Below are 7,688 nucleotides of genomic sequence, written 5' to 3' on the forward strand. Positions count from 1 at the left end.
AAAAAAAAAAAAAAAGAAAAGAAAAGAAAACGAAAAAGAAAGAAGGGTGGTCCCTAGCCTGGGCCCATGTGTTGGCCCTCACCTTTGGCTACAGAACTTGCAGATGGTGCAATCAGATGGCCTGGGAACACTAGGCCCAGGTGAGATACTCCAGCAGCCTAGGGTCCCTCCCCTCAACTTCAGCCTGGAAGGCCCTGGAACCCAGGCCTGTGCCGTCTGCCAAAACCTTTCCCGGAACCCAGCAGAGAACAGAGCCCCTCCCTGCCAGCCTGGCACTCTCCAGGCACAGGGTGTCCCCTGGGGTACCTTGAAGACACCCCAGGAGACTAGAGTCCAGAACAGCCCCTCCTCTCTAGGAACCACCCTACCCTGGCCTTCTGCCACGTTGTCAATGGCCCCACAAGACCACAAGAATCAGCAAGCATGAAGGAAGAATTTTGTGGCTGGGGTGGCCAGCTTCTCCGGCCTTTGCTGTGGCTTCAGGTGCGAGGGTGGGGACTACTGAAAAAGCAGGCTCTCAGGCTTCTCAGGACCTCGCCACCTGCTTCTCCCTCCCACCGAGGGAGGAAATCTTCAGGGCCCCAGTGGTTTTGAAAGGAGGGGGACCGGAAGAGACACAACACTCTGGGTCAAACGAGGACAGGGTAGAACTCTCTTAATTCTTCTAGGATGCTCTTCCTTGGTCCCCTTACCCATCAAAGTCCCAGAGCAAACTGCTTTCTCTGCAACTGACAGTCACAAAGCCACTTTGGAGACCTCCAGAGGCCTCCCAGAGTGGGTGGGGCTTGGAAGGACCACGGGGCTTGTAGTCGGCATCCCCATGGTCCTTCCCATGTTTGGGTGCAGTGAGGAGGGTACTCCGGTCCCAGGTGGGCTGAGCCTACTCTGCTCCGGCCCGGAGGGTCCGGAGATGCCTTCTTGGAGAGGTTGAGGAGGTCTCATACCCGACCACGTGGAGGTCTTGCAGCGCCGCGCCCTCCCTCCCCGCGCGGAGCCGGCTGCTGACCGCAGGCTGCAGGAGCGGTTGATCTGGGGAGCGGGCGAGCACACCCACTTACCCAGCTGCTGAGTCAGGCTGTTCTCGCTCCTCGCGCTCGCCCGCCCGCCCGCCCGCCCGCTCTCGCCCGGGACATTGTGTTCCAGCCCCAGCGCGCTGGCAGCGGGCCCAGGCGCTCACACCAGCCTCCTCGCCCTGTTTGTGCTCGCGGCTTGCGCTGTGGCGCAGCCTCCCGTGGCCGCGGGGACTCTCAGAAGGCACCCCTGGAGGGTAGGCCCCAGCAGCCCTGAGCACTCACCAGCCTTGGAGCACCCATGCCTCTCCAGATTCCCAGGCTAGATGCATCCCACACTCGCCCAGGTTTATGGACTATGAGGACAGTTGGGGGCTGGGGCAGGTGTTAAGAGCCCCCACCCTCCTCCATACAATCGCTTAGTCCTGGTGCTGCAGAAGGACAGTTGGAAGCACGCCAGACCCAGACTTGGGAGACCTGGAATGTGGTCACGTGACGGCAGAAGCCCGCTTTGAGGGGACCAATTCAAGCATCCTCCCCTTTCCTCACTCCCCCCCCACCCCACCCCGCCTTGATCCGTCACAGACTTCGGGAGCACGGAGACTCCAGGGATTCCCGGAGCCCGCATAGCAAGCCCAGCCTTTTTGGAAAGCTTGGGAAGCCCCTGGCAGGATGCTGAGGGGAGGGAGCGCCGAGTGGGCGTGGTAGAGCTAGGGTAGGGCGGCGCAAGAGGACCCCAAAGACTCTGCCTATTGTCCAGCCCCAAACTCTGGTGTGTTACTGAGGGCCATCATTTATTTCTCTCAGCCCGATCTGCAAAGACAAACACCAAGTGCTGGCTCCTCTCCAAAGAGAGGACTCTGTGCCGAGCCTGAGCGTCTTCTACACAGGGAACGCTCTGGGGTGGTCCCGCTAAGGATGTCATGAAAAGTGAGACATAATTTCTTTTTTAATATCTATTTTATTTTTAATTTCTGTGTGTGTGTGTGTGTGAGAGAGAGAGAGAGAGAGAGGGAGAGAGAGAGAGAGAGAGAGAGAGAGAGAGAGAGAGAGAGAGAGAGAGAGAGAGACAAAACACACACACACACACATACACACTCACACAGAGTTTGGAGCAGTTGAGCCCAGAAGAGAGCATCAGATCCCCAGGAGCTGGGGTTACAGGTCGCGGTCAGCCACCTAGTGTAGGCACTGGGAACCAAACCCAGGTCATCTGCAAGAACATCACTCTTAACCCCTGAGCCAGCCCTTTCTCCAGCCCATAGACATCATTTCTAAGGCCCCATCGTCTCTCTCTTCTTCTCATACTCCATCGTCTATTTTCTTCCCATACCTCCCCGTTTCTGTGCGGTGTCTGTCTGGGTGGAGCCTGCCTGCTATCTCCTCATCCCTCCTGCCCCATAGGAAGCAAGGACAAACCTGTACCCCCTCCTCTCCCCACACCCAACTTCATTGGTAGCTCTCCGAAGCTCAGCAGCCTGGGGCCTGTCCTCTTAACTCAGCCAATTCTAACCAGATTAGAAGGCCCTTGAAGCCCAAACGATGTCGACCTGTTCTTAAGGCCTCCTGCTTCATACCCCTAACCCCAGCCCAATGCATCGATCCCAGGCCAAGTCTGATACTGAGGTCGCCCATCAACGAAATACCTTTGGGGAATGTTGTAAGCCAGTTGAAGAGACACACAAACCGTGTGTGTGTGTGTGTGTGTGTGTGTGTGTGTGTTGTTAAATGGCAACCCAAACCAACAGGTGGCCAGCACCTAAACTGTTTATCAGCGACAGAGCCCTCCCAGGAGGCTCTATGCCCTGGGCTTTGTGTGTGAATATGAGTGTGTGTGTGTGTTTGTGGTGGTGGTGGTGGGGAGGAGAATAGGGGAGGGGTGGAGGTGACTCATTTTAGTTGACATCCGCCCCAAACAGCCTTCATGCTAAATATTTCACATGAATTAACTCTGTTATTTAAGGGGGAGTTTTGAGGGAAGGGGTAGAAAGGGAGATCACCCATGCCTCACCCACTCAAGGCCAAGCAAAGTGTGGTGGGGCAGCCTTGAATGTGGGCTCCCCACCTCAGTCCTTGGGCACTGCCTGTTCCCTGGCCTGCCACACCCACATCCTACACCCAAGAGTGCCCAGCACTGCCCAGCGCTGGATAGCTCTGTCCCACCCCCTGAATGGCTGGCTGTGTGACCTTGGACGAGGCACTTCCTCTGTCACCTCCCTTACAACTCTCTCACGCGGTGGCTCTCTGAGTCCCTGTCTGAAGAATGCTTGCCACCTCCCCACCCCCACCCCATGTCACCTGGGCTGTAGTGGCAGCCCAGCCCCACTCCCGTGAACACTCATTGCCCCTCCTCCCAGCCCACCCCCTCCCATCTTTGTCCCACACCCAACCCCTTATCTGGAACAGGGAGAGGAGCTCTGGTAGGGTTTCCCGTGGCCACCAAAGGGACAGAGGCTTTCTCTGGGGTGCCAGATCCGAGGGAGAAGTTGGGGGAGGAGGAGGAGGAGGCTCCTCTGATGCCCTCCCACCGTGCTGCCTTGCTCCCACCTCTGAGGAAGCTTGGTACAGTGTGTTACCCTGGGGCTGGAATGTACTGTGTGTTTCAAATGGCCTCTGTCCAGTCCTGTCCTGGCTGTTTCTTATTTATATATACTTCTTCTCCAGTGGTGGCATCCTGCTGTCCGGCTCCGGCACCAGTACCAGCTCTCATCTGCCCACCTCCCTGCTGAGTTGGGGTGGCTCAGAGAGCCAGTCTTCAGTTCCTGGTCCCCACAGTCTGTGGAGTGGTGGGGAGCCCGGGGAGTTTACCTTAGCGGGGGGGGGGTGCAAGCTCCAGAAAGGTGCAGGAAGCCCCCATTTTCTCTGTCTTTCTCTGTCTCTCTGTTTCTGTCTCTCTGTCTTTCTCTGTGTGCTTCTGTGTCTGTCTGTCTCTGTGTGTATGTCTGTCTCTCTGTGTGTGTGTGATCTGTCTCTCTCTGTCTATCTCACTCTGTCTCTCTTTTTCTCTCTGTGTTATCTGTCTTTCTGTCTCTGTCTGTCTGTCTCAGTGTCATCATCTCTGTTTCTCTCTCTCTCTCTCTCTCTCTCTCTCTCTCTCTGTGTCTCTCTCTGTTTCTGTCTGTCTGTCTGTCTCTCTGCAGCTTCTGAGTATGAGGTTGACCCCTTTCCTGAACTCCTTCATTGTCTCTGTTTGTTTCTTGCACTTCAGCTGCACCTGAGCCCAGCTGGACAAGAAGGGTAGACACTTTAAAGTCTGACTGTTCAAGTATGACAGATGTCCCCCACCAGCCACAGGGCACAGGCAGAGGTGGGGGCCTGGGGAGGGCAGGGATCCACCCCAGCCTCTCCTTATCAGGACTCACAGTCCCCAGCAAAGCTGCAAACTGGGACAGCACGTTTCATTTATAGACACAATCTTGCTATACATCCCAGACTGGCCTTGAGCTCATGATCCTCCTGTCCCAGCCTCCCACGTTTACAGACACCATTGATGACACTGGCCTATGGAACAGGCTAAAATCTATTTGCAAGGTCTTCTGTGATACCACTAGTAGATTTATAGTGTCAGGCTCCCCTGTCATGGCCCCCAGCTTGGGATATTTGGCCTGCCTGTTACAACTTACCCAGAGACAGATGGCCTGATATGACTGATATTGCCCAAGCTAGCCTTAGATTCTCTGTGACTGAGGATGACCATGAACACTTGATCCACCTGCCTCTGTCTTCTGAGTGCTGGGGTGACAGCACTTGCTGTCACCTTGCCTAGCTTCCAGGAGCATGGGCCTTTCTTACCACTGTCCACAGCAGCACTTTGGGAAGAATCTAGACATTGGCCCTGGCTGTCCCGCAGGCCTATCCAAATTTAGCGTGAGCCTGAGTCTCCTCTGAAGAGGACCAGCAGCCACCCTGCTGCCTAAGAAAGCAGCAGTGGTCACCGAAGGTCAAGGTGCCTCGCTTCCTGTCACAGGGCTCTTCTGAGCAGGGAGACGAGGAAACTTCTAGGATGTCCTATATCCGGTGATGCGTGGCCTGTCATAGAGCCTTATCACCTCAGGAGAGGGAGAAGGTCAGGGCTCCACAGTGCCCGCCCATGCTTCTCTCTGCTACCAAAGCGGATGGAGCAGAGACACCAAATAGCCCGCTGCTCTGTGCTGGTTTCTGACTTCCTGTCCTCAGTGGCTCTCTGGAGGAACACGGCGTTCCAGGCAGCTTCTCTTCCTCTAAATGCATTCTTCCTCTTTTTTTTTTTCTATCCTTGCTCGCCCAGAGTCCTGTTTATACAGCGCTAGCTGCCTGGCGTTACTTTGTAAAATATCACATTTAATTTATTTACGTGTGCGTGTGTGTGTGTGTGTGTGTGTGTGTGTGAGTGTGTGTGAGGGTGTGTGTGTAAGAACATATGCACGACATGCACATTGTCAGTCAGAAGGAATCAGTTCTCTCCATCCACCATGCGGGTCCTGGGACTGAACATCAGGTCATCATGCTAACTCACTTCCCAAGAACTAACATATCCCTCCCAGGTTTGCCCAGTACAGATCACCTTTCCCCGGGGGGCTTTTCTGCAAGTCTCAGGCTCATGAATTCAAAGGGCACTTATTCAACGCCTAACGCCTAACGTATGCCCCTGGGACCCAGACTGAAAACGCTGATTAAGCACCCTACCGTGTGCAACTGGCATTGTGTCTTGCCCAGAGCGGTGGTTCTCAACCTTCCTAATGTGGTGACCTTTTAATACAGTTCATCTTCTGGTGATTTCCCCCAACCATAGAATTATTCTTGTGGCTATTTCATAACTAATTTTTCTACTGTTATGAATCATAATGTAACTATTTGATTTGCAGGATATTTGATAGGTGACTTCTATGAAATCGTCCCTTGGCTCCCAGGTGGTTGACTCAGGTTGAGAACCACTGCCCTAGAGGCACGGATGGTGGCTGTTCATTCTCCTTAAGACCTCTGGATAACATGCAAATACATAAAACTGTATCCTAAGGCCTTGGGAACTTGGGGACCTTGGGTGTGGCCAGAGCAGAAAGTTCTGGCAGGGGCTCTTTGGAGAAAGTTAATCTTCAGGTCTGTAGAGAGCTGGCTAGGCTCGGCACAGTGCAAGCTGTTCCAGGTACAAGGGACACAGGGTGTGAGGCAGCCCTGTGCTCTCCGGCAGGCAGCAGGCACTATTTGGTCTGGCTGGACACAGAGTGCAGGTTGAGGTGGCCAGGGGGATGAGGCCAGAGGCGGGCAAGCCCAGACGGTGTAGTACCTTGTGTTCCAGCGAAGGGCTGACCTTTATCCTGGAGCTGCCGGAAGCTCAGACAGCCTCCCTGCTCCCTGTACCCAGGGAGCTTCAGAGCTGGGTGAGGGCCAGGCCCACAGTGTTCTGCAGGCCTCTATTAAGGAACATTTACTGCCCTTTGGCTCAGGGAGGCCTGTGGGAGAATCAGTCACTTAAATCTAATGTCCTTTGCAAGCCTGGCTGTTCATTCATTCGAAAGAGCTCAGAGGCTATCCATCTGATGCTTAGCAAACTCCTAGGGCTGCCCCGGGGCTGGCTCAGCTCTCAAGAAACTTACATCCTGGGTGGTTCGGGCCATAAACAAGCAGGCAAATGAAACAAATTAGTAGATAATGTGGGATCAGAAGTGCAAGGGAGACATGAACAGGGAGGTTGTGGAGGTGCTGGCCCAGCCCAGCAGGGAAACCAGCAGCCCCCGGGGAAACAGCTGAAGGGCGGGCTCTCCCTACAAAAGCGGCAGCACCTTCTTCCTCCAAGGTGTTTTCCCCCAAGGCATGAAGGGGCGTTTCCAAGCAAGACGGGGCAAGTGAAGGCCATCGCTCTCCAGGACACGATGAAAAGAAGGAAGGGGACCCATTTTGTAGAGATGGAAACCGAGGCTCAGAGCGGCTGAAGATCTCTGGCCAAGAATCACAGCTGGAGGTTGGGTGTGGTGACACCACGCCTTAATCCTATCACTCAGGAGGCAGAAACAAATAGATCTCTGTGAGCAGAGGGTTAGCCTCCTCTCTGCAGTGAGACAGCTAGGGGTGCATAGTGAAACCCCATCTCAAAAAATCCATCCATCAGTCAGAACTTGTGACTATAAAGTCACTTGTTTGTTTCCTACCAAGTGTCAGGAGCGACACCCAGCTGTCCCGAATTAGCTAAGCAGGTTTAGCCTCTGAAACTTTGTCTCTTTGTCCCAGACACCCCCCCACCCCCCAGGCTCTGTCTCACCTGTCACAATCGTAAGCCTGCTTCCTCATCATCTGACAGTTAAGGGAATAAGGGTCATCCAGGGCTCGCCGGGGTGGGGGGTGGGGTTTAAGAGAGATCATTTCACACTGGAATGCTGGGACAACCGAAGCTTTGTCACGTTGTGATGTGGAGGTCAAAGGCAGACCAGTCCCCAAGGACCTGAAAACCCAAGATACAAGAGACAGGATCTGACTCAAACCTCCCCTTCCCACCTCTCCTCTTCTCTTTCCTCCCCTCTCCCCTCTTTTTTCCCTCTCCCTCCCCCCTCTCCTCCTCCTCTCCCGTCTTCTTCCCCACCTTCTCTTCCCTCCCCCCTCCTTTTTCCTCCCTCTCCCCTCTCCTCCATTTCTTCTTTCCCCTCTGTTCCTCTCTTCTCCTGTCTCCACTCCTTCCCTATCCCCCTCTTCCTCCCCCGTCCCCAC

Source organism: Mastomys coucha, unplaced genomic scaffold (assembly GCF_008632895.1).
Source record: "Mastomys coucha isolate ucsf_1 unplaced genomic scaffold, UCSF_Mcou_1 pScaffold3, whole genome shotgun sequence".
NCBI classification, from domain to species: domain Eukaryota; kingdom Metazoa; phylum Chordata; class Mammalia; order Rodentia; family Muridae; genus Mastomys; species Mastomys coucha.